Source organism: Myxine glutinosa, chromosome 1 (genome assembly GCF_964187855.1).
Source record: "Myxine glutinosa chromosome 1, kmMyxGlut1.1, whole genome shotgun sequence".
NCBI lineage: Eukaryota > Metazoa > Chordata > Myxini > Myxiniformes > Myxinidae > Myxine > Myxine glutinosa.
In genome coordinates this window covers 151,360,034-151,387,643 of record NC_136261.1, presented here as the reverse complement: position 1 = coordinate 151,387,643, position 27,610 = coordinate 151,360,034, and the positions used below count along the sequence as shown (strand labels likewise).

The following is a 27,610-nucleotide window of genomic DNA, read 5'->3' as shown; positions in this document are numbered from 1 at the left end:
GACTTTTTCAACATATTTCAACATACAGCTATTTGATCTTCATTTCAACAATATTGATAGATAAAGGTGATATAATATAACAAATATCATGAAACATTTACATTTTGTAGTCCATTGTATAATTTAAATAAACATAAATGCAAATTTCGCATGTGGAAAAAGTAAGTACACCCAATTGAATGAATGAATGAATGATCGTTTTAAAGCCATTTTTCCCCACTAGGGCGGGGGTTAGCCTTGCGGGCCCCATGACAATCATGGTTCCCTGTTTGAGGCAATATTTTTAAGTACACCCAATTGAAATGTTTTTTAAATCTTTTTAACATATGTGGACATATCAATATTTGATCTTCATTCAAACAGTATCTATAGATAAAGGTGATCTAATTGAACAAAAACAATGTAGAATTGACTTTGCAATAATTTATTCCACAAAATAATTAACAGATGCCATTTCCTTCTGTGGAAAAAGTAAGTACACCCTTGGCTCTAATAGGTGGTATTGCCCCCTTTGGCAGAAACAACCTCAAGTAGGCGTTTCTTTAAACTGTCTACCAGTCTCTGACGTCGGCTGGGTGAAATTTTTACCCACTCCTCCAGGCAGAATTATTTCAGCTGTGCGATGTTTGAGGGGATTCTTGCATGCACAGCTCGTTTCAAATCCCCCCACAACATCTCGATGGGATTTAGATCTGGGCTTTGACTTGGCCATTCCAGAACCTTCCATTTCTTTCTTTTCAGCCATTCCTTGGTGGATTTACTGGTATGTTTAGGGTCATTGTCATGTTGCAAGGTCCACGTTCGGTTGAGCTTCAACTTTCCGACAGATGGCCTCACATTATCCTCAAGCACCTTCTGGTACAATGAAGAATTCATAGTGGATTCTGTGATGATGAGCTGCCCAGGCCCTGATGCAGCAAAGCTGCCCCAAACCATAATATTTCCACCGCCATGCTTTACAGTTGGTATCAGGTTCTTGTGGTCAAATGCTGTCTTTGGTTTTCGCCAAACATGTCTTCTGGTACTGTGGCCAAATAGCTCTACCTTTAACTCATCTGTCCAGAGCACATTGTTCCAGAAGTGCTGGTCTTTGCCTAGGTGTTCATTGGCAAACTTTAGTCTTGCCCTGATGTTCTTTCTGGACAGAAAAGGTTTCCTCCTGGCACACCTCCCATGTAGATCAAATTTGTGCAGCCTCTTTCTAATGGCAGACTCGTGCACTTTGACATCAACAGTGGCAAGAGCTACCTGTAGGTCCCGTAATGACATTCTGACGTTCTTAGAGACTTCTTTCAGCATCTTGCGGTCTGCTCTCGGGCTGAACTTGCTGGGGCGGCCTGGCCTGAACAAGTTTGCAGTTGTTTGGAATCTTCTCCACTTGTAGATGATCTTCCAGACAGTCGAATGATTGATTTCAAATTGTTTGGAGATCTTTTTAAATCCCTTCCCAGACTCGTAGGCATCTATAACCTTCTTTCTGAAGGCCTCAGAGAGCTCTTTTGATCTCGGCATGGTGACGCCACTCACTTCAACAACAAAGAACAAACCAAACTAAATGTCTGAGGTTTAAATAAGACAGTTTCCTCCAAGATCCTCTCTAACGATGTTCTAATCATTTGCACCTGAGCTGGTGCACCTGAGCTGGTGCACCTGAGCTGGTGCACCTGATTCTAATTTTAGGTATTTGAAGTCGTGATAAATGCAGGGGTGTACTTACTTTTCCCACATGCGAAATTTGCATTTATGTTTATTTAAATTGTACAATGGACTACAAAATGTAAATGTTTCATGATATTTGTTATATTATATCACCTTTATCTCTCAATATTGTTGAAATGAAGATCAAATAGCTGAATGTTGAAATATGTTGAAAAGGTCAAAACTTTACATGGGGTGTACTTACTTTTTCATGTGACTGTATATATATATATATTGTTGCGGATCTCCCGAAGCCTGTCCATGTTACAAATGGGGGATTATAAATAAAAATAACCACCTTTAGAGGCCATTTGTCCCCGCAAAGCGGGGGTTGGCCTTTTTTCGGGCACCGTGGTTGTTGTTGTTTTTCGGTCCCCTTTTTGAAGCAATGTTTTACGGCCGGATGCCCTTCCTGACGCCAACCCTTTTTGCCACCTTTAACGACAAACAGGGAATTACCAGTGAACTGGTACTCAATTAGCCGACCTCGGAAGGATGACAGGCTGAGTCAACCCCCCTGGCGTTAATTCAGCGATCGACCGGGATTCGAACCCAGGATCCGAGGATCCTAAGCCGGCACCCTAGCCGCTAGCCCAACACCAGGGTTTCATGTGACTGTATATATATATATTGTTGCGGATCTTCCGAAGCCTGTCCATGTTACAAATGGGGGATTAAAACCCCTTTTTTCCCTTGGGTCTTTGTGTCCACGAGGCCGAATCGCCACTTCCGCAGCAAGCGTGAAAAAGGGTATCGGGTCGATGCCGCACGTACTTTTGACCCACGCTGCCACGAAAACGGGGACCGGACCTCGCACAAGCCACGCTAATCGATTCCGCCCGAGCGGTGTGCGTATCACGTGACTCGCGCCGTTACTTTTATGGAACCCGATTTGAGTGGTTTTATTCGTACTATGCTCGGCCAATTAATGGAAGGGACGGGGATGGTCAAATAAGAGGAATAACACAATTTATTTATAATGTACAAGGATCAGGAGACACAGAGCAGGCACTTAAACAATGTTAACTTATCCCCAGACGAAGGGGCCAATCACTCACACGGGGAAAAAGAAGAAGAAGAACAGGTTCGCGCGCCAAATGCGCCTTGCCGTCGGCCGCTCCGGGACAGCTCGCCCGGCGTGGCCCTCTGGCGGTCATGGCACGTATGCAGGGAAAATGCAGGCAGGAGGAGATCGCGCGTCTGTGGCCCGGAATGGGTCGTCTTCACAAGCGCGATTAATACAGGTGGCAGAGCACAGGGCACGGGGAGAGTTCGTGTACAACGACGCTATTACAACAGTTCGATTCAAGCACTTGGACTTGTTCAGGGGCTGGGCGATTCTCTCTCCTCGTCTCTCGTTCTTGCTCTCACCCGTTCTGTCTTGGTGGGCTCGGGGTAGGGCTTTATATGGCCCCTCCCCAATCTTACCCGAATGTTCCAAGCCCCGCCTCTTGCCGCCGTTTTGAGCCACTCCCCTTGAGCTCTGATTGGCGGCTCGCTGCTTACCGGCCACTCCCTCCTGCAGCTCCTCCCTTCGGCCTTGCCAGAATTGTTCAGGCCGAGCACATGGTATTCCAGCCTAATCGAGGCCTACTCATTGGCCTGGCCTGCTCAATGCAAAACTAACACAGGAAAGGACTACGCTTACATTTACTATGAAATAACTGAACTAAAACGAGGCTACATGTTGTGGCGCGTCTACCTACGATGGGGGGGTCATCCTTTATTCTCAAAACCGTGACTATATATATATATATATATATATATATATAGATATATATAGATATATATAGATATATATAGATATATATAGATATATATAGATATATATAGATATATATAGATATATATAGATATATATAGATATATATAGATATATATAGATATATATAGATATATTAACATATACATACTAGTAAAAAGCCCATCAAAAATGATGGGTTGGCACAGTTTATTTGATGGCACAGCTTCATGAGCGTGCTAAAGTCTGAAGCCTCTGCCTAATGTGAGATGTGCTTATATCTTCTTTATTTATTAGACATCATGCTGACATAAATGTTGTTGTTTTCGTATGCAGCCTGTGGCTGCTGGTTGCATAATTTCTCAGGAAGCGCGTTTGTGCCGCTGATGCAGTGCCCCAATTACCATTGAGCTAGTGCTCAATTTGCCGACCTCGGAAGGATGACAGGCTTAGTCAACCCCCCTGGTGTTAATTCAACGATCGACCGGGATTCAAACTCAGGATCGTAGGATCCCAAGCCAGAACCCTAACCGCTAAGCCAACACCAGGTTATACTGACATAAATTAACACTTGCTTCACTCTGCGCGCATTGCACACACATCACGTGCAGTGAATTCCACTGCCACGTGCCTTGTATTTGTTGTTATTTAAAAATAACACTTCTGCACATTACCCTTGAGGCTCTGCTTCCAAGTTCCAAGTGTGTGTGTGTGCGTGTGCGTGTGTGTGTGTGTGTGTGTGTGCGTGTGTATGTGTATACATACATATATATTGTTACGGTTTTTAGAACCTTCACTAGTAAATTTTAGTAAATGTTTCCCTTATAAATGATCCCCTGTAAATATCCCCATCAATTGGCTTTGTTAAAGATCGCACCCTAGTTAGTCCATGTACAACACGTAGCGAACCATAGGACCTCTCCATAGTTGTTTCATTATTATGTGTTTCAGTTAAGGATCTGTTCCCAATAGTTGAATCTGCGTTGCATTAATCAAATAAGATAGGCCCCTTTCAATTTCCCCAATCGTCTCACCCGCGCTCTTCAAAGTAACAGTAGGGCAGCGTTCGCCGCCGTTTGCATTGGGCTGTTTTACTGGCACCACGCCGCCATAAGCCATGCAGTCAAGCCGAGGAAGAAGGGGGTGGGGCCACAAGAACAAGGTGTGGCACGTCAGCTCGTCATCAGAGGTGGAGTCAGCAAGCCCTTACCGACCAACCAGCGCCGATGTGAGCCAACCGGTAGGCGTGTGTGATCAGAGCCGGCGGCTTGATTCCGACACGGACAATAAAAGCGGCTGCAAGGGACTGCTTCAGGAGTCGGGTGAGAAGGTACGGAGAAGACGCGTGAGGAGAGAAGGAGAGTTGAGTGAGAAGGTTCATGAGAGTTGAAGGAGAAGACGTGACCCGGCAGATGAGTGAGGTACCCGACGAGGATACGGAGCATTGTAAGGAGGAGAGTGGGTCCGTTTGACGGCGACAATCCCGCACTTTATTCGCATTGTCTGACCGTGTGAGATACGAGACCAGAAGCTGCCGCTGGCTGTTCACTTCCAGCCCGGAGCGTGGACCTGGAGCGGACCTCAATGCTGTGCCTCTGCCCGAACCTTCCAGCCCTGCTGTCCCACCTGGACATTCTCCCTCTTCCAGTCATTCCTGTCTGCTATTCCCCTTTCGTGTAAGTCTGTGTGTTTGTCCTGGGGTATAATATAAGACTGTTTAAGGCTGCCCTGTGTCCTGCTTCTTCTTCTTCGTTCTATATATTACTTTCGTTTCCTCTTCCTTTGGTTTTGGTGTACATAATTAATAAATGTCTGTTATTTCTTACCTTTGGTTTCTTCTTTCCCCCAATCGCTTTTGTCCCGTCTCCAATTGAGTACCTGTGGCACGATTCGGCCAACGCGCAGAATCGGGTTAGTCAATTGCTAACGGCTCGAATCGCGGATTGCTAAACCGCTCGGCAAATACCATCTTGTCCGTGGTTCGAGCGGTACTTGTCTCCCTGCTTTGCGGAGGGATTGGTAAAGGTATTCGGGAGAACACCTTGACCAATAACCCTGACCAATTTCACCCCGCAAAGGAGCGTTATAAGTACCAGGACTAGAGACGGACAGCTTAACAGGCCAAGGGGATTAACCCCCCCTTGCTAAGGGTAGTGCCGTCTCTGAGATCCGCAACAATATATATACATATACATATTGTTACGGTTTTCGCGCGACCCTCCTGCCCTTACCAAGGGGAGATTAAGCCCCTTGTCCTCTTTGGGTCGTCGCAACCGTGAGACTTGAGTCGCCCCTCCCGGGCAGACGCAGGGTAGGGTTTCGGGACAATTCTCGCACGTACCGAAGTACCTACGCCGCCGTGGAAGCGGGGATCAAGCCTCGCACGAGCCACGCGTAATTTGAGGACGTCCGAGCGGCTGGCGTACCACGTGGTCCGTGCAGTTATCTGGTATTGGAACCCGATTCGAGCGGTTTTATTCGTACCACGCTTAGTCAACAGATGGAAATGACGGGAACGGTCGAATAGAAGAAAGAACACAGGTTTAATAATTATTATGTACAAGGATCGGTAGAAGCAGAGACACAGGGCAGGCACTTAAACAGTCTTGGCTTATCCCCAGACTCGGGCCCGTTCACACTTACAGGGGGAAATGAAGAAAGGAAATGTTCATGCGCTGAACGCGCCGACTCCGTTGTTCAGGAACAGCTTCGCCCGGCGTGGCCCTCTGCGGTCACAGCACGTCCATCGATGAAGGCAAGCAGGCAGGCGGGAGGGATCCTTGCGGCACGTCTCTCGAACAAAGGCAGAGCAGGCAGGCGGGAAAATATACACGTCTCTCGCACGGCTCGGTGGTTCCTCACAGCGCTATTAATCAACGGCGCGCTTTCCCTCGCGTAACTCAATAGAGGATTTGCCTCAAGCTCAACCGAGCAATTAACTTGTTCAAGCGCCTCTTCCCTCAAAACTCGTTTGACTTCTTTCAGCGCACCACTCCTCAGAACTCGTTCAACGAGCGCCTCTCCCTTCGCATAACTGAGGTCGGGACTTTGCGCAAAGGGTTATATGGCCACGCCCTTAGCCCGCCTCGAATGTTCCAAAAACCACGCCTTTTGACGCAGTGCTAAGCCACTCCCTTCGAGCCCTGATTGGTGGCTCGTGCTTAGCGTTGGCTCCTCCTCTGCCTTCCTTTGGCCTTGATCGACTTGTTCGGCCGGCCTCGTGTTAATTTGCGCCAAAAACCAAAGTATCAAGGCGGCATAAGCAATGGAAGGACCGAACTCTCATTATTCTACTCAATGCAAAACTAACACAGGAAAAGGAAGATGCTTACATTTACTAAGAAATAACTGAACTATCGCGAGGCTACGTGTTGTCGTGTGACTAAACTACAAACAAACAACAGGCATTTTAAAAGGCCATTTTCCCTGCAAGAGCGGGGGTTAGCCTTGCGGTCCTGGGGTTAGCCTAAATAAATAAAAAGGGTTGGCGTCAGGAAGGGCATCCGGCCATAAAAACATTGCCTCAAAAAGAGAACCATGACAATTACAACAAGTGTGACTAAACTATGAGGGGAAATTAACCTTTATTTGTAAAAACTCAAAACCGCAACAATATACATATACACAGACAGAGCAAGCTGAGGACTTTCCTGCATTGATAGACATGTTCCATGTACTGACAAACAAGCGTTACGCCTCGGTCCCCCGTCGGGGAAGTGATGTGAGTTGACAAAGTGGAAGACGCAGAAAACATGCTATGATATGATATTTCGCTCACAAGGTTCAGACATACATGGAGGCGGCCATCTTGGATTTTGACGTGGCGACCCAATTTTCAATAGCGTTCTTCCTTATGCCTAGATACACCCACACACCAGATTAGAAGTTGGTACCTCGCTTATTTTTCAAGATATTCCGCTCACAAGGTTCAGACATACATGGCGGCGGCCATCTTGGATTTTGACGTGGCGACCCAATTTTAAACAGCGTTCTTCCTTGTGCCTAGATACACCCACACACCAGATTAGAAGTTGGTACTTTGCTTATTTTTCGAGATATTTCGGTTCAGACATACAGACTTGGCATTTAATATGGATTTTTTTTTTTTTTCTTGACTTGGGTTTAATTTCTGAACTCGGTATATCAATCTGGTGAGTTTCTTTTACGCTTCGGTGATTTCTTTGTTAAAAGAACCATGTCACTGATTGTCTGTCGCAGCAAGAAGTCAATAACAGGATTATATCACAGGTGACGTGACAAAATGTACGGACAGGTACATTTGACGATTGGCTTCACAATCGGGTATATAAGGGTTGTTGCGTTCTGTATTAGTGGAAAACAACTGCTGCACATCTACAAAAGTTATTGCCGCTTCCCCTGGAGATGGTCCGTCACCTCGACAATGCTGTTTGTCATTTAGTGGTGGCTTTACGAAATTCCGGCATGAAACAGCGTGCTATTGCTTGGCAGTATGGCATCACTCAAGGTCAGGTGTCAAAGATCCTGAAACGAAATGCTCAGAGGGATGTCCCTACTCCAATACCGAGGCCAGGACGTCCCCGCAGAACCACAAGGAGGGATGATCGCCAGCTGCACCGGTTAGTCCGCAATGGCTGTACCATGTCAGCTAATCGGCTTAGGGCTGAGTGGCAGCAACTGACAAATGTGCCTGCATCCAGAAGGCCAGTCGACCAACGACTGGTTCAAGCAGGCTATCGTGCCAGGCGTCCCCTGAGAAAGCCACGTCTGACCAGACAACACCGCCAGCGCCGATTGCAGTGGGCCAGAGAGCACCGTCAATGGCAGCCAGGACACTGGAATCACGTGATCTTCAGTGACGAGTCTAGATTTCTGGTCTATCGTCAAGATGGCCGTGTCCGAGTGCGCAGACAAGTGCATGAAGCCTACAACGAAGATTGTATAGTGTCAAGAGTCCAAGCTGGAGGTGGTGGGGTGACCGTTTGGGCTGCTTTTCATGCATGGGGCAAAACTGACCTGGTTGTTCTGAATGGAAACCTGAGCCAGTTCAAGCACAGCGTCATTCTGGAAGAAACATTGCTTCCATTTGTTCGTGCAGCCTTTTGAGGAAACTTTGTCTTCCAAGATGACAATGCACGGCCTCATCGTGCTCGCATGATCCAACACTTACTTGCTGACCGTGGTGTAGAGCATATGGAATGGCCTGCCATGTCCCCGGATATGAATCCGATAGAGAACTTGTGGGCAGAATTAACGCGTCAAATCGACAACTTGGACCAGCAGCCTGCCTCTGTGCGTGAATTGCAGCAGGCTGTTGTAACTGCATGGCAAGCGATTCCTGTCCAAACCCTGGCAAATCTCGTGAACAGCATGCCTCAACGTGTACGTGCTCTCCTGAATGCTCGTGGGGGTTACACGAAGTACTGAACTGTAATTTTACTGTCCGTAATCCCAGTCGTAATTTCACTTTTGTTTTTGTTACAAAAAATTTTTGGCTAACGTGCAAAATAAAGAGATACTTCTGGAAAACGCACAGAAGTTTAACACAGTGCTGTCCGTGAATTGAGTTCGATATCAGTTTATATCACTTTCAAGGATCAATTTATTTGCTTCGAAATGTCAAATGTGGTTTTTGTTTCTTTTAAAGGTCACATTAACAAAATCTAGAATAATTTCAACATAATTCCAATGAACGTTTGGTTGTAAGTCATCTTGAAAAGTAAGTTCACCCCCACAAAAAAAATATTCCATATTAAATGCCAAGTCTGTATATATATGGTGGCGGCCATCTTGGATTTTGACGTGGCGACCCAATTTTCAATAGCGTTCTTCCTTATGCCGAGATACACCCACACACCAAATTAGAAGTTGGTACTTCGCTTATTTTTCAAGATATTCATCTCACAAGGTTCAGACATACATGGCGGCCATCTTGGATTTTGACGTGGCGACCCAATTTTAAACAGCGTTCTTGCTTGTGCCTCGATACACCCACACACCAGATTAGAAGTTGGTACTTCGCTTATTTTTCAAGATATTTCGCTCACAAGGTTCAGACATATATATGGTGGTGGCCATCTTGGATTTTGACGCGGCGACCCAATTTTCAATATCAATCAATATCAATATTAGCCTGGTGTTGGGCTAGCGGCTCGGGTGCCGGCTTAGGATCCTAGGATCCTGGGTTCGAATCCCGGTCAATCGCTGAATTAACGCCAGTGGGGTTGACTCAGCCTGTCATCCTTCCGAGGTCGGCAAATTGAGTACCAGTTCACTGGTAATTCCCTGCTTATCGTTAAAGGCGGCAAAAAGGGTTGGCGTCAGGAAGGGCATCCGGCCGTAAAACATTGCTTCAAAAAGGGGACCGAAAAACAACAACAACCACAGTTCCCGAAAAAGGCCAACCCCCGCTTGCGGGGAAAAATGGCCTCTAAAGGTGGTTTTTTTTTTGGTTTTTTTTATCAATATCAATATTCAGCTCACAAGGTTCAGACATACATGGCGGTGGCTATCTTGGATTTTGACGTGGGTTGCACCCACACACCAAATTCGAATGCGGTCCTTCGCTTACGCACGCACGCATACACACACGCACGCACGGACGGACACACGGACGGAGGGGAAAACCATAGTCCCACTTTTGCTCCTCTGTGCGACGGGGGACAATAACTTCTTTTTATATATATGTATTTTTTTTTTTTTTTACTCGCAGATAGGAATGCAAATGCTTGCAGCTTGCGTCTCAGAAGTATGGTATATTGTTCTGCACAGGGTGGAGTCATCAATAACATAGTACTGAAGATTTTTCAGGAAAGTGAAGAGATCATTTTGTTGACCAAGAATTACAGTTCTATAATTTTGCCTGTATTACATCAGCCTCAAGAGGATCACAAGATGCTACACTCCAGATGATCATAAGATCATCTCTGGATATTCTCAGAGAGCTTCATAAGTGCTGGTGAGTGTGGCAATTCACTCAGGCAGATTGGCAGGGACTGCAAACAGGCATCCCGCTTCAGGACTGGTCTCGTTTATCTACTAGCGCTATTAACACAGCCTAAGAATTCTTCCACAGAATCCTGCTCTCTCTTTTATGCACAGGTCCATCCCATCTCATCTTCAATTATTGTGCCCTTCTTTCCGCCTATGGTGCACTGAATCCTGTGGTGAGGCTGTTACTCTGAAACAACTTTCCTTCTCTTGCTGGAAAGGAAACCTAACCGAAGTCAATCTCAGTGCATTCCCAAAATCCCACAACAAGTGTGTCCACTCTCATTAGAACCAGAAAACAACATCTGTCTATCCTCAAGATTGAACTTTCACATTTGTTTCTCTCCTCGAAAACATGGTTGCACCTTGTTCAGTCTGTCTTTGGAGTATGCTCCGCTTCCATCCCTTCCCTCTCTTCAAATGGCACCACAGCTGACTCTGCTCATGAGAATGCCTCGATTCTGTGTTTGCTTCCACATCTTATCTTCCCCAACTGCTTATTCTCTGTACCCACCCTGCCCAGTCGTACCCAACTGTTGCTGGACTGCCTTTTTTCACCTGAGAAGGTGGAGAGGTTTCTTTCAATACTTGACTCTGATTTTGCAACTATACCCTTTTCATCTTATCATTTGCCTGAGGTCATCTTCCATCTGCTTGGAAATCTGCCAAAATCACTGCATTGTGATATAATAAATAGCACCGCAACGCGGGTGTAAACCCTCAGCCCATGCACGGTGGAAACCAATTTCAAGATGGCTGCCGTGGCGGCCGTATTGAAAATCGCAGCACACCCATTTTCGAAAGGAACCTTCCTCTACTCAACCCCAACACACACTGCAAAAATGGATTTAATCGGACAAGCCGTTCTGCTCGAAATTGATGGAAACCAATTTCAAGATGGCTGCCGTGGCGGCCATATTGAAAAGCGCAGCGCGCCCATTTTCGAAAGGCACCTTCCTCTACTCAATCCCAACATACACTGCAAAAATGGATTTAATCGGACAAGCCATTCTGCTCGAAATTGACGGAAACCAATTTTCTAGATGGCTACCGTGGCGGCCATATTGAAAATCGCAGCGCGCCCATTTTCGAAAGGAACCTTCCTCTACCCAACCCCAACACACACTGCAAAAATGAATGTAATCAGACAAGCCATTCTGCTCGAAATTGACGGAAACCAATTTTCTAGATGGCTGCCGTGGCGGCCATATTGAAAATCGCAGCGCACCCATTTTCGAAAGGAACCTTCCTCTACTCAACCCCAACACACACTGCAAACATGGATTTAATCGGACAAGCCATTCTGCTCGAAATTGACGGAAACCAATTTTCTAGATGGCTGCCGTGGCGGCCATATTGAAAATCGCAGCGTGCCCATTTTCGAAAGGAACCTTCCTCTACCCAACCCCAACACACACTGCAAAAATGAATGTAATCGGACAAGCCATTCTGCTCGAAATTGACGGAAACCAATTTTCTAGATGGCTACCGTGGCCGCCATATTGAAAATCGCAGCGCGCCCATTTTCGAAAGGAACCTTCCTCTACTCAACCCCAATACACACTGCAAACATGGATTTAATCGGACAGGCCGTTCTGCTCGAAATTGACGGAAACCAAAAGTTGACGGACGCCCAGATGGCTGCCGTGGCGGCCGTGACGACAATACGCCTTAGCCCAATTTGGGCTGAGGGGTGAAAACTGACCACCTTAACTACAGACCTACAAGCTTATGTCTAATCATCATAAAGGTCATGGAATCCATTATTGCAGTTCATATGAGCATCATCCCAGACAAATCACCAATTTGGATTCAGACGAGGTCACTTTACCTTTGACACGTACGCACGCACGCACGCACACACACACACACACACACACACACACACACACACACACACACACACACACACACACACACACACACACACACACACACACACGATTATGATTAAATATACACACATGTAATGATTAAATGTTTTAATGATGATTAAGTATGGCTTGGTATTTGGCATTTGTACGAAGAATACTGTGAGTAACAATCTTCAAACTTGACTTTGGGATAATGAGGTTATGTTAATTAATGTACATGTGTGACCAGACAAATGACAGCTTTTGCAAAAAAAAAAAACTTTATGCAGAAAACTGAATATATTTTATTGTCACCTTTATTCCAGTTTAGGAGATAGGTACAACACTTGAGCTAATGTGTGTAAAATTTTACAGAAAATAAATTTACAGTAGTGTTGTGGCAGTACATTTGCTGACTGAGGATGTGTTATGTATGGCCATGGGACATTTTGTCTCCCATATCTTGTGTTATTAGGACCCATTGTACATTTACAAAGCATTTTACGTCAGCTGTTGGTTAGGCTGCTGGGCCATAGAAGTTCACGGTTCACGTTTCACGGTTCACGTGAACAATCGGACCCTGGGCCATAGGATTTCACGCTTGGCTGTTCACCTGTTCACACGTAGGCCTACAAAATGTACTTGTAAATGAGATCAATTAATACAGACTGAAATGTCAACTAATATTGTATTTTGTAGTGCAGTCAGAACAAAATTAAATATCAATCTTTACATGTTCTATGGCCCCCAGGGAAGAATGATCACTAGCAACAGGAACACATTATTCCAAAATGTCATTGCAAATGACATCAATTAAAACACAATGAAAAGACAAGTAGTACAGGTTTTTGTGTTGCTAATAGCGAATTTGGATTATAAATCTTTACACGTTTCCAACTTCTCACTCTGTCTCTGTCTTTATCACTGTCTCATTCACTCTGTATGTCTGTCTGTCTCTCTCTCTCTCTCTCTCTCTCTCTCTCTCTCTCTCTCTCTCTCTCTCTCTCTCTCTCTCTCTCTCTCTCTCTCTCTCTCTCTCTCTTTCTCTCTCTCACACACACACACACACACTGACACACACACAAACACACATACACACACACACACATTGACACACACACACACACACAATTAAACAACCACACACACACACACTGACACACACACACACATACACACACACATTGACACACACACACACACACACACACACACAATTAAACAAACACACACGCGCACACACCCGAAAACAATAAACCTTAACCTGTCGGTGAATTCAGACGCCCATTCAAGTTCTCCCAAACTTGTGCCTTCTGGTCCTTGTCTTTGTAATCCGCCACACGCGGATCCCACAGCAGGGGCCTTGCTCTCACTAACTCGATCAACTGTTCTCGGTAGTCGTCCATTTTGTTTCGGAAGTTTTGCCCGGATGTCAGTCTAAAAATAATCAGGTCGACCGAGATCTCCGTTTTCACGCATAGAAAAAGTGTGCATGTTCATTCCGCCTTTCACGCGTGAAATGTGACACGTGAAACGTGAAACATGAAAGGCGTTCTATGGCCCAGAGCAAGTCATACTACGTTTGTCCACTTTTCTTTACACGCGTGAACCGTGAAACGTGAACCGTGAACTTCTATGGCCCAGCAGCCTTAGATGCAGCGAACTGCGCCAAAAAATAATTAGTACAAATTAAATGAAATAATATTTTTATGTGTTTTGTCAAGGTTTTTAGTGTTGTGTTGATTGAGCATGAAGGACGCAGAATAAACGTCGTAACTCCAGGGCACACCAAGCAAGCGCAACCGTTTCTTCCCAAAACTCGAGCAGGCCTTCCCTCCTATGTATCCAATGTAATGTACCATAAGTACAATGACGCTAGACACCACATTCCTCTCTCTATATAAATATATGCTATTACTCAAAGTTACAGTTTGATGAGAATTAACTTAACTTTTACTCCCCATGCAATCGCAGAGACACAGTATCTCAAACAGTCACGCACACTGATAGTATCTTCAAAATAAAAAGTTTTAATCTCAGTATGCCATGGCACGTCGTACGTAATCTCTCATCCAAACAGGCGCACTCCAATCTCTGACAGATCGATCATTGTTATAATTTATTGGTGGAGCATTCGTGTTTTCTAAATCACACCATTCAACACCAAGACTCTCCTTTTTGGGAAAAGGAGTTCCATAGAATCTTGCTAATCGCTGAACATTCCATGTTTTACCACCTTTGGTTTCATAAGTATTCAAACCTATAGTCAGGTTCACTATGTTAACAAATGTAATTTCGTTCAAAATTTTGGGAGATTAGCAAACCTGTACATTTTTAGAATCAGAGCATGGAGAATCCGAAAATCAATGTTGGCATTTGCACAGACACCTGCATGGTCGCCATTTTGGATTTTCAAAATGGCCGCCATAAAATACATATTTTGTGCTATCTCGGGTTCTAGTCAACCTATAAACTTAATTAAATATGCTAATCCTATGTTTTCTGGGTCAAGGAATCCAATAAAGGCCTCAAAATAGTGCTCAGGATTATAGAAAAGCAACAAACAAAGGTAAATGAAAACCATTGTCTTGTAGCGGTTGCCGCTGAACATACACAATCGCCTTACACCTGCCGAGGACGCAACCACGGAGCGATCGCTGTGCCGGGCTCGCCCAGACCGCCCGGAGACGCTCAGTCTCGCCTTTCCCGGGCATGCCCGGACTCGCCTTTCCCGGGCTCGCCCGGCCCGTCCGGCGACACCCAGTCTCGCCGTTCCCGGGCATGTCCAGGCACGCCCGGCCCGTCCGGCGACACTCGGTCTCGCCTTTCCCGGGCATGCCCGGACTCGCCTTTCCCAGGCTCGCCTGGCCCGTCCGGCGACACCCAGTCTCGCCGTTCCCGGGCATGTCCAGACTCGCCCAGGTCTCCCGGACACGCCCAGTCGCGCCTTTTAAGGGCAAATGCTCCGGCATGAGATATTCGAGTGCTTGTATATAATGCTGCCCGATAAACGGGCTTTTCAGAGTACCCGAGTTGATTTGATGCAATAAAGAAACTCGGACGAATTCCAGCTTTTTGTCGCGTCCATTCTTTCGATTCGAGTTGGAGCACAGCTCCTTCATTGGTGACCTACCGACATGGACACGGCAGTTTGGTTCGCCCAGGCGGACTCCCAGTTCGCCCTGCGAGGCATCACCGCCGACGACACCCGCTTCCGTCATGTGGTAGCAGCACTCGGCTCAGCCACCGCGGCCCGTGCCCTCAGCCTCCTCCAGCACCCGCCAGCCGCTGACAAGTATGGCGCGATCAAGAAGCTCCTCCTCGACGCTTTCGCCCTCTCATCGGCGGAATGCGCACGGCGCCTGCTCGACCTGCCCGAGCTCGGCGACACGCGCCCGTCCGAGCGAATGGATTACATGCTCTCGTTGCTCAGGGAGCACGCCCCGGAGTTTCTTTTTCAAGAGCTGTTCCTCCGTCAGCTGCCTAGCCAGATACGCCTCGCCCTGGCAAGCACGCAGATCACGGATCCCTGCGCCCTCGCCAGGGAAGCCGACAAGATCTCCTCGGCAGGCCAACGCATCGGGGCAGCGACCTGGAGCCCGCCGCCGTTCGAAGCAAAGCCCATGGCGCCCGAGCACCCGGCACGGTCGGCGGCCGAACTACCGGCACAATTGGCGGCTGCTACGCCGTGCCGACCGCCTCCAACACGACGACCGGGGCCTACACCTGACCAGGCGTGGTGTTACTACCATGCCAGGTTCGGACAAAAGGCCCGGACATGCCGACCCCCGTGCACTTTCGGCAAGTCGGGAAACGGCCGGGCCGGCGTTCATTACCAGCCATGAGCGCCGGCCACACGGGCAACTTACTTTTTATCAGGGACAAAGCATCTGGACGGCGCTTCCTGTGTGACACCGGCGCCCAACTGAGCGTCATACCCGCCTCCGATCAGGACAGGCAGTCCGCGGTTTGCGGCCCCTCCTTGGTGGCGGCCAACGGATCGGCCATTCGCACCTTCAGCCCGCGCAACGTCACCCTCTACTTCGGCAGCCAGCGCTTTCATTGGACTTTTGTGACCGCAAGCGTGCCCATGGCTCTGCTGGGCGCTGACTTCCTCTGCGCACACGGGCTGCTGGTTGACGTCAAACGGCGTCGCCTCGTCAACGCCGAGACCTTCAGCTCCCTGGCATGCACGTTGAGCAGCTCCGCGCCGACCGAGCTAGCATGCGCCCTCCCGGCGGCGAACGGGTTTGCTCGCCTGCTCGCGGAGTTCCCGGCCCTCACGCGGCCGACGTTTTCGGCCGTCGCGGTACGACATGGTATCGAGCACCACATACCAACTACGGGCCCGCCGGTCTACGCCAGAGCCCGCCGCCTCGACCCAGCCAAGCTCGCCGTGGCCAAAGCCGAGTTTGACGCTTTGGAACACCTCGGCATTGTGCGGCGCTCCGATAGCGCGTGGGCTTCGCCACTACACATCGTACCGAAGCCGGGGGGCGGCTGGCGCCCATGTGGCGACTACCACTGCCTTAACGACGTTACCACCCCCGACAGGTATCCGATCCCGCACATTCAAGACTTCTCCGCCCGTTTGGCAGGACGGGTCATTTTTTCGAAGATCGATTTGATACGGGGATACCACCAGGTACCTGTCAGGCCGGCCGACATCCCAAAAACGGCCGTCATCACGCCGTTCGGCTTATTCGAATTCCTTCGAATGCCATTTGGCCTCAGGAACGCGGCCCAGGCGGTCCAGCGCTTGATGGACGGCGTGCTGTGTGACCTGCCGTTCCTCTTCGTCTACCTGGACGACATCCTCGTCGCCAGTGCGTCCCGGGCCGAGCACCTCCGAACACTGTTCGGGCGCCTCAGCGAGCACGGCCTAATCGTCAACCCGGCCAAATGCCACTTCGGCACGACGGCCGTTGATTTTTTGGGCCACCACATCACCAAGAACGGGGCCGTGCCGCTGCCTACCAAGGTCGAGGCCATCACCGCGTTTCCGCGTCCCCGCTCCATCAAGGCCCTGCAGGAGTTCCTCGGAATGGTGAATTTCTATCACCGCTTCGTGCCCCGCGCTGCTCAGCTCATGCGGCCCCTCTACGAAGCCCTCCGGGGCAAGCCGGCCAAACACGACGTCGTCTGGTCCGCAGCCATGGACGCGGCATTTACAAGCTCAAAGCGGGCCCTCGCCGACGCAACACTGCTTGCTCACCCAGTGCTCAACGCTCCCATCGCCCTCACCACGGATGCCTCCGACTACGCGGTGGGCGCCATACATGAGCAATGGGTGAACGGGGTTTGGCAGCCACTCGCTTTTTTCAGCCGGCAACTCCGGCCGAACGAGCTCAAATATAGCACGTTTGACCGCGAGCTCCTCGGTCTACACCTGGCCGTTCGCCATTTCCGCCACCTCCTGGAGGGCCGACCCTTCACGGCTTTCGTCGACCACAAGCCGTTGGTTTACGCAATGGCCAAAGTCACGGAGCCGTGGTCGGCCCGCCAGCAGCGCCACCTCTCCGCCGTGTCGGAGTTTACCACGGACATCCGGCACGTCGCCGGCAAAGACAACGCCGTGGCCGACTGTCTTTCTCGGGCCAGCGCGAACGCGGTCCACCTTGGCGTGGACTTCGCGCTTATGGCGGCTGACCAGACCACCGACACCACGGTGCAAGCCCTCCGGGCGGCAGACACGGGCCTCCGCCTGGCCGACGTCCCCTTCGCGGACACTGTCCTGCTCTGCGACGTCTCCCAAGGCCAGCCTCGCCTCATCGTGCCCGTTACCTGGCAACGCCGCATCTTCGCCTCCCACCACGGCCTTTCCCACCCGGGCCGGAAAGCTTCCCAGAAGCTGGTGTCGGCGCGATTCGTCTGGCACGGCCTTCGACGGGATGTCCGCGATTGGACCAGCACCTGCACGGCCTGCCAACAGGCCAAGGTCCACCGACACACCTAGGCCCCGCTGGCACCTTTCACCGTGCCCGAACGGCGTTTCGACCACGTCAACGTGGACCTGGTGGGCCCCCTCCCCCCATCACGGGGTTTCACACACCTGCTCACCATGGTGGACAGGACCACCATGTGGCCGGAGGCCGTTCCCCTCGTCTCCACCACCACCGCCGACGTGGCGCAGGCTTTCATCGCCACCTGGGTCGCCCGTTTCGGCGCACCGGCGGACATCTCTTTGGACCGCGGGCCGCAGTTTACCTCCGAGCTGTGGGGCGCGGTCGCCCGCAACCTGGGGGTCAGGCTCCACCGTACCACGGCCTACCACCCCCAAGCCAACGGGTTGTGCGAGCGGTTCCACCGTTCCATGAAGGCCGCGCTCATGGCCGGCCTTCAGGACGGCGGCTGGACCGACCGGCTACCATGGGTCCTTTTGGGCCTCCGCACGGCCCCCAAGGAGGACCTCCGGGCGTCCACCGCCGAGCTGGTCTACGGCCAGCCGCTACGCGTCACGGGCGAATTCGTGCCCGACGCCACCAGTCCCTGCTCGCCAGCGCTCGGACCTCCAGGCGACCGCCCGACGGTTTGCCCCCGTGCCAACGTCCCACCACGGTGACCCCCAGGCCTACGTCCCCCCAGCGCTTCGCACAGCGGAGTACGTTTTTGTGCGTCATGACGCACACCGGGGGCCACTCAGGCCACCGTACGACGGACCCTTCCGGGTCCTGCGACGGGACGACAAGTCCTTCGTCATCGACGTCGGCGGCAGGTCGGACCGGATTTCGGTGGACCGCCTCAAGCCGGCGCACGTGGACATCGACCAACCACCTCGGTTGGCCCTTCCTCCGCGGCGAGGCCGCCCCCCGTCCACGGTGACTCCCGCTCGACCACCGACCCCCACACCGGACCCCCCCCCCCCCCCCCCCACGACCCTCCAGGGGTCGCTTCGGCCGGGTCATCAGGACCCCCCTTAAATTGACCCTGCTGGTTCAAGTCGATTCTGGGGGGGTGTGTGTAGCGGTTGCCGCTGAACATACACAATCGCCTTACACCTGCCGAGGACGCAACCACGGAGCGATCGCTGTGCCGGGCTCGCCCAGACCGCCCGGAGACGCTCAGTCTCGCCTTTCCCGGGCATGCCCGGACTCACCTTTCCCGGGCTCACCCGGCCCGTCCGGCGACACCCAGTCTCGCCGTTCCCGGGCATGTCCAGACTCGCCCAGGTATCCCGGACACGCCCAGTCGCGCCTTTTAAGGGCAAACGCTCCGGCATGAGATATTCGAGTACTTGTATGTAATGCTGCCCGATAAACGGGCTTTTCAGAATACCCGAGTTGATTTGATGCAATAAAGAAACTCGGACGAATTCCAGCTTTTTGTCGCGTCCATTCTTTCGATTCGAGTTGGAGCACAGCTCCTTCAGTCTTTATATTTGTGATATAACTGTATTACATAATACATGATATTGCAAGTCCTTTGAAGTTATAGGTATGGGTTTATAAAGCAAGAAAGCAGCCTTGTTAGTATCAGATTGAACATGGAATAGGCATATTCAATGAAAAGTTTATAGGTCGGAAGATGTGAGCGGAATATTTTTTGTATCACTAACATCTGGAAAGCCCTAAAAGTGAAGCAAGTGTTAGGATTAGAAGTCTAATGATCCCACCAATGGCTTTCTTGACCCAGAAAACATAGGATTAGCATATTTAAATGAGATTCTAGGTTGACTAGAAGCCGAGATAGCGCAAATTATGTATTTTATGGTGGCCATTTTGAAAATCCAAAATGGCGGCCATGCAGGTGTCTACGCAAATGCCAACATTAATTTTTGGATTCCTCATGCTCTGAATATTCCAAAAATGTATAGTTTTGCTAATCTCCAAAATTTTTGAACGAAAATACATAGTGAACCTGACTACTAGTCGAGTAGTTATCTGAACCGGGTGTGAGAATTTACTTTCAACTTTCGGAACATGGTCTGGTTTTCTTGCTTTTACCACCTCACCTAGCTTGAATACAGTACATTTCACACCTCTACACCTATCTTCATAAGCGTTCCGAGACTTTTTGTTTCTTCTAAAATCTAAACTCTATGCCGCACCATCTCCTCTCCATAGAAGGTCTAAGTTGTTCTAGCAATATTTAACCTGGTCTTCATGTGACATCAGTGAAGCAATACAGATGGTTCAACACAAGTAGAACTACGTGGAGTGCATCTGTACACTGCTAAGAAATTATGTACAGAGTGAACCACTGGGAGGTATGTAATTTTAGCAGTTTGCATGGCCTCATTCAGTACCTTGTTAAAGCTTTCGATTTCACCATTCCCTTCAGGGTGGTATATAGCAGAATGTGAATGTTTAATACCTCTTTCAGAAAGAAAGGTAGAAAACTTGTAATGATAAAATTGTGGTCCGTGATCAGTAATGATCTTGTCTGGAAAACCTTCTCAACTAAAACAGAGCTGAGAAAGCCTATGACAGTTTCAGTCATGGTAGACTGAGTAAATGTAACTTCTGGCCATTTACTGTAGTAATCAATAAGAGTGATAGCAAATCTGTTGTCATGGGAAACATTTGGTCTGACAATATCTACTCCTAACTTACTCCATGCAGCGGAAAGAAGTGGAACTAGTTTGCATCGGAGCATTACGACAAGGAGGAGTCTTATCGTGCATCTGGCAAACAAAACAATTTCGAATAGCACAGTGAAGCCTGTCTATCCATTTTTGGCCACCGATGCAACTGTCTCAATCGTTGTTTGTGGGAATAATGCCTTCCTGTTCAGCATGTCCAATGCCAATAAGTCGAGTAGTGAGGGAATTGGGGATAACTCGTTCACCACGGAATATAACGTCATTGTGAATTAACAACTTGTCACAAATGGGGAAGTACAGTTTCACAGTGTCATTGACCATTTTAGACTAGAACGGACGACTATCTTGAATGCACCGTTTCACTTGTACTTGAGTGTCATCAGTACTAATCGCTTCAACTTGTCATGAGAAATACAAGCGTCTTGTAGCAAGACTTCACAGACATGGTCAACATCGTTATCCACGGCCAGTGCCGTCGTTTACAGTATCGGCAGGTAACCGAGATAAAGCATCAGCAACTTTATTCTGAGAGCCCAGCTTATACTGCACTCAGTAGTCGTAGTACAGTAATCTTGAATTCCAGTTCGCTTTACGCATAGGTCTGAAACCTGTACCCGAAGTCAAAAGTATGGTAACTGGTGCCTGATGGTCAGTGCGCATTGTACATTTTGTGCCCTAGAAATAAGCACGTCAGCGTTCCACAGGCCAAATGCATGCAAGAGCTTCGTGTTCTCTGATAGAGTAGCATTTCTCAATATCGGTCAGTTTCCTGAACGCACAGGCAGTAGTTTCCTCAATACCATCACGGGTAATCTGCATCATTATTGCACCAATCCCATAGCCAGAAGTGTCAGTGGTAACAATTACAAAGTTGTAATCCGGGGCTAGGTATGATGACGTTTTTTACGGCAGTGAAAGCAGTAGCAGCTGAATCCGTGCACTCCAAAGGCACAACAGCTTGCGTATCGTGTATCGGTTGGGCAAGTGAGGCAAAGTGAGAGATGAATTTTTCGTAAAACACAGCCATTCCAATGAAATATCTCACTTGATCAGGAATGCTAGGTGTAGCAGCATTGTCAGTGCCATTTACCAGATTTGGATTTGGTCGGACACCATTTTCATGCACTATATGTCCGAGCACTTTGATGCAACGGAAGGCAGATACGCACTTGGTATTAAATTGAATACCAGAATTCGACAAGCGTCGCAGTGCAGCTCATAAGTTGGAATCTTGCCCAGACTTTGTTTTGCCTGAGACCAACATATTGTTGCGGACGCGGTTAAGATGTTATTTTGACCGAGCGGTTGGTATGACCGCGACCGAACAGTTATTCCCCGACTAGAACCCGATTCCACCCAAACTTTGGCCGTATCGCACCGCAGCTGCCCAATCTGGAAAACTCTAAAACGACCGAATGCAAAGAGGAAAAGGAATAAGACGAGAAGACGGACAGAAGAGCAATTAGATTTATTATTTACACATATAAGTAGGAAGCAAGCAGTCACGTTTATTTACAGGGACATGAGACGCAGGTGACACAGTGCAATCTTTAGCTTATACAGACTTATTGTTACGACACAGGACAGCACGAACAAAACAAACTCACGTACGCAAATGGATGGAAATTGCAGGCAGGAATGACAGGAGGTGGGTGGCTGGAGGAAGGCCCGGAGCTGGCTGGAGTTTGATCCCGCACGGGACGTCGGGCTGGACCTCGACGGCCGCCGATGCCACCGATCCTGTCGTGTGCGCGGGGTAGCGGGTCGGAGCTGCTTGGTGGAGCCAAGCCAACGCTGCTGGTGGGGGGTCTGGCGTGACGGGTTCTCTCTCTTACTAACTCCAGGACTCTTTCTCTCTTGCTTAGTCCAACTCTTCCTCACCACCGACAACTCAACGCAACCCCTCCACTCTCCGCAAACACTGACCACCACTGACGACCAACCCAGCTCTGACCAAAAAAACCACACACTCCGCTCTTGTCGTAGCTCATCCCGTCCAAGCTCATCTGCCTTGGACACGCCCTGCCTGCGGGTTATATAGGCCCCGCCCCTCAACCTTCGCGAACCTCCTCGATGTTTCTCTCCACACCCTCTCCAAGTCCAACCCCTTGTTCGTGGTTGGTTGAGTGGGGCTGACTCACTCCTCCCCTCTATGACGAGGTGGGGACCCGCCTTTCTTCCCCAACCCTGCCTCGTGGTCAATGGCGGATGAAGGGAAAACCGCCCAACATGCAGTTGGCAATGCGAATTGCAATTGACGAAAAGGGGGGAATGGAAGTGTTGGGAGTGGGAATGAAGGGAATCTATCTCTTTCACTGGTGCAATGGAGTATTTCAATTAATGGGAGACACAGCCTTACCCTAAAACACATAATAAGATATAACTATTGAACAGGGGTATTCTATGATTGGCTGTGGTGTGGATGCTTTATGGACTAATTATGGGATGCCCTTTGACCTTTACACAGCTCCGGAGGCAGGAGGCGCAGAATAAACAATAATAATAATTCACACAATCAAAAAAATATACAGTCCTCATATCCGCAACAATATCATCAAAGTTGAAAAAAAATCACACCTGGAAGGTTGCGAATAAGTGAGTTCATTCATTCCTGAAAGGAAGCAGGGTGGAAGCTAACCCAATTCAAACGCGTTTGTACCTAAAAAGACGTTCATGAGTGATGAATGTAGTCAAGTCATGACTTTCTGCAGGTTTCCGCAATTCAAGTTGATGGTGAGCAGATTTTCCATCAGGTTTGGGGAAAACAGTGGAACCTCATAGTTCACTCAGTAGTTGGTCAATGTTTGGTATTAGGTATTTCTCAACTACAGTACAATAGAATCATTAACTTTTCTAACTTCAATGCAAACCCGTACTGCATTGTTTTTTTCCCCATCCAACTTCTACTGGCGATGTCTATTCAGAAGCTTTCACAGGCTCCATAACATCCTGTTCCTGAAGGCACTTTAGCTCTTTAGCTACCTCTTTTCTAACAGCAAATGGAAGGTGGTGCAACTTCTGTTGGACAGGGACGGCATTAGGTTTGAACCTGATTTTATGCAAGTTCCTTTTTATCAACCCCAAGTCATCTGAGACTAGAGCACGGAATTCAGCCTGTATTTCGTTCTGTGTACCAGCTGCAGGAGACTGAATATGTACTTGCGATCGGGGAGTTTCCTGTGGAACACCGCTACTTGTCGGTACATCTGAGGTAGTAACAAAACATACAAGTGGCTTAGCATGGATATTCATACCCAAACTCTGATTCAAGTGTTTATGAAGGAAGAAGTGTGGACTCTTTCTCCACAACATACCATTTAGCATTAACACATTGACCCTGGTATTTGACAGTAGACTCAAAACAACCCAGTACATGAACATTATCAGCATTGTGAGAACTAGGGCATGCCCGTACTATATATATATCTAAAAGTATATCCCCCCCCCCCCCCCCCTCTATTTACATGCAATGGTTTGGTCCAAAGCTAACGGCTTGCGAGTACGGTGACAATCCCCCCCCTCTATTTACATGAAATGGTTTGGTCCAAAGCTAACGGCTAGCGGAGTTTGGTAAAGAAATCGCCATAGCGTGCACAAATGCGCAGGAAAGCGAAAGAATCGCAAATTAGTTTTAATTAGTTGTAAAACATAGTTTAACGGCAACATAGCGGCAACATAGTTTGCCAACGTGAAATAAATGAATACGCTCTCAAATGTGCCAAAAAAAAAAAAAACGCTACCCGTACGCTCTACCCCGCCCGTACGCCCGTAAACAAAAAAAACCGCTCTTCGCTTCCGCCCTTCGCTCTGACTGAATTGGGAGAAATAATGCGCATAAGAAATCGAGAAATTATTATTTTCTCCGGAAGAAATCGAATTACGTACCGTAATGGCGCACGCGCTGGGCTCAGCATCAGCTCGCTCTCACATCGGCCACGCCTACGCAATAACGCGTTCTGTGATTGGATGCCGGAAGTGCAGTCCTCACTGTCCGGAAGGTCGTATATCGCAGTTACGATGAATCGCAAATTAGTTTTTATTAGTTTTATAATTAGTTCTAAAACATAGTTTAACGGCAACATAGTTTGCCGACGGGAAATAAATGAATACGCTCTCAAATGTGCCATCCGAGGCAGAGTGTGTTCGCCACGTTCGGCACACGTGATAGCTCGCTGCTCTCTGATTGGTTGAATCGTTTTTTGGACATAGCTCGGTAAGTACTTCTGCGATTAATTTAAAACCTTGAAAAGGCACATCCTCGGGTCCCCAGCAATATACCTGGCAAGTTTCAAGTATATCGGACCGGTAGTTGTCGAGAAACAGCGGTCACAGACATACAAACAAACAAACGTACAAACAAACATACACACAGAGATTACTGGAATTATAGATAGATTAAATAATTCCTGGCATGGTTGATGAATAGGTCGTCGTTCATCAGTGAAGAATCACAAGCAGAGGCAACAACGACATATACAAAAATGTCATTTATGAGAAAGTCACAAGTCACCTTCATCTTTCCTGGGTGTGTACCGTGGACAACAAGAACTTCATGTGGCCATATACAATGCCTGTAGTACAGTCTGTGAGTGTTGACACACAGCAGCAAAATGTACAATCTCGTGGCAAGATGTACATTTCATGTCTGTCGCTGGACAGACTGTTGAATTGTCAAAGTGGGAGACAGATCCACAACGGGAGCATTCATGTGAAACAGTACATTTATCCAAACTTACAGGAGCACTGGAACGAAGTTTGTTGTGGGTGATCAATCGGGCAAGGCTGTAGCTGTCTGTACATTTTCCACCGAATGAGATGGTTTTGTTTCACAACCCATAGACTTTGCTTATTGTCCCCCGTCGCACCGCGGAGCGAAAGGGGGACAATGGTTTGTCCGTGCTTGTGTGCGAGTGTGCGGGCGTGTGTGCGTTAGTGCGTAACCGAAGGACCGCATTCGAATTTGGTGTGTGGGTGCAACCCACGTCAAAATCAAAGATGGCCGCCACCATGTATGTCTGAACCTTGTGAGCGGAATATCTTGAAAAATAAGCGAAGTACCATCTTCTAATCTGGTGTGTGGGTGTATCTAGGCATAAGGAAGAACCCTATTGAAAATTGGGTCGCCACGTCAAAATCCAAGATGGCCGCCGCCATATATGTCTGAACCTTGTGAGCAGAATATCTTGAAAAATAAACGAAGTACCATCTTCTAATCTGGTGTGTGGGTGTATCTAGGCATAAGGAAGAACCCTATTGAAAATTGGGTTGCCACGTCAAAATCCAAGATGGCCGCCGCCATGTATGTCTGAACCTTGTGAGCAAAATATCTTGAGAAATAAGCGAAGTACCAACTTCTAATCTGGTGTGTGGGTGTATCTAGGCATAAGGAAGAACCTTATTGAAAAGTGGGTCGCCGCGTCAAAATTCAAGATGGCCGCCACCATATATATGTCTGAACCTTGTGAGCGAAATATCTTGAAAAATAAACGAACTACTAACTTCTAATGTGGTGTGTGGGTGTATCTACGCATAAGGAAGAGCGCTATTGAAAATTGGGTCGCCACGTCAAAATCCAAGATGGCCGCCGCCATGTATGTCTGAACCTTGTGAGCGGAATGTCTTGAAAAATAAGCGAAGTACCAACTTCTAATCTGGTGTGTGGGTGTATCTACGCATTAGGAAGAACGCTATTGAAAATTGGGTCACCATGTCAAAATCCAAGATGGCCGCCACCATGTATGTCTGAACCTTGTGAGCGAAATATCATATCGTAGCATGTTTTTTGCGTCCTCCACTTTGTCAACTCACGTCACTTCCCCGACGGGGGACCTAGGCGTAACGCTTGTTTGATTGCAGTTTCAACATGAACCACCTTTCGAGGCCATTTTACCCTGCAGAGCAGGGGTTGGCCTTTGTGGGGGAATCATGCTCCCCTTTTTGTCCCCCGTCGCACAGCGGAGCGAAAGGGGGACGATGTTTTTCCCCTCCGTCCGTGTGTCCATCCGTCCGTCCGTCCGTGTGTGCGTGCGGGCGTAAGCGAAGGACCGCATTCGAATTTGGTGTGTGGGTGCAACCCACGTCAAAATCCAAGATGGCCGCCACCAGTATGTCTGATGCCATGGATGTCTGAACCTTGTGAGCTGAATATCTTGAAAAATAAGCGAAGTACCAACTTCTAATCTGGTGTGTGGGTGTATCTAGGCACAAGCAAGAACGCTGTTTAAAATTGGGTCGCCACGTCAAAATCGAAGATGGCCGCCGCCATGTATGTCTGAACCTTGTGAGCAGAATATCTTGAAAAATAAGCGACGTACCAACTTCTAATCTGGTGTGTGGGTGTATATAGGCATAAGGAAGAACGCTATAGAAAATTGGGTCGCCACGTCAAAATCCAAGATGGCCGCCTCCATGTATGTCTGAACCTTGTGAGCGAAATATCATATCATAGCATGTTTTCTGCGTCTTCCACTTTGTCAACTCACATCACTTCCCCGACGGAGGACCGAGGCGTAACGCTTGTTGAAGCAATGTTTTATGGCCGGATGCCCTTCCTGCCACCAACCCTGTTAGTCACCTCTTGCGACACAGGGAATTACCAGTGAACTGGTACTCGATTTGCCGACCTCGGAAGGATGACAGGCTGAGTCAACCCCCCTGGCATTAATTCAGCGATCGACCGGGATTCAACCCCAGGATCCTAGGATCCCAAGCCGACACCCTAACCGCTAAGCCAACACCAGGCTACAGTTTCAACATGATGAGCAATTTCAATAGTTTGAGGCAGAGTTAAAACTGTTTCCATTAGAA

The 27,610-nt window shown here is 48.5% G+C and overlaps 1 protein-coding gene across 1 annotated transcript in view; it reads right to left on the bottom strand.

Annotated features, from left to right (window-relative positions):
• Window positions 1-23,545, bottom strand: part of LOC144892358 (uncharacterized) — a 65,804-nt gene extending 42,259 nt beyond the window's left edge. The window contains exon 1 of the mRNA XM_078778542.1: window positions 23,463-23,545. The gene's annotated coding sequence lies outside the window, so the exon portion shown is untranslated. The remainder of the gene's footprint in view (window positions 1-23,462) is intronic.
• Window positions 23,546-27,610: the final 4,065 nt, after the last annotated feature.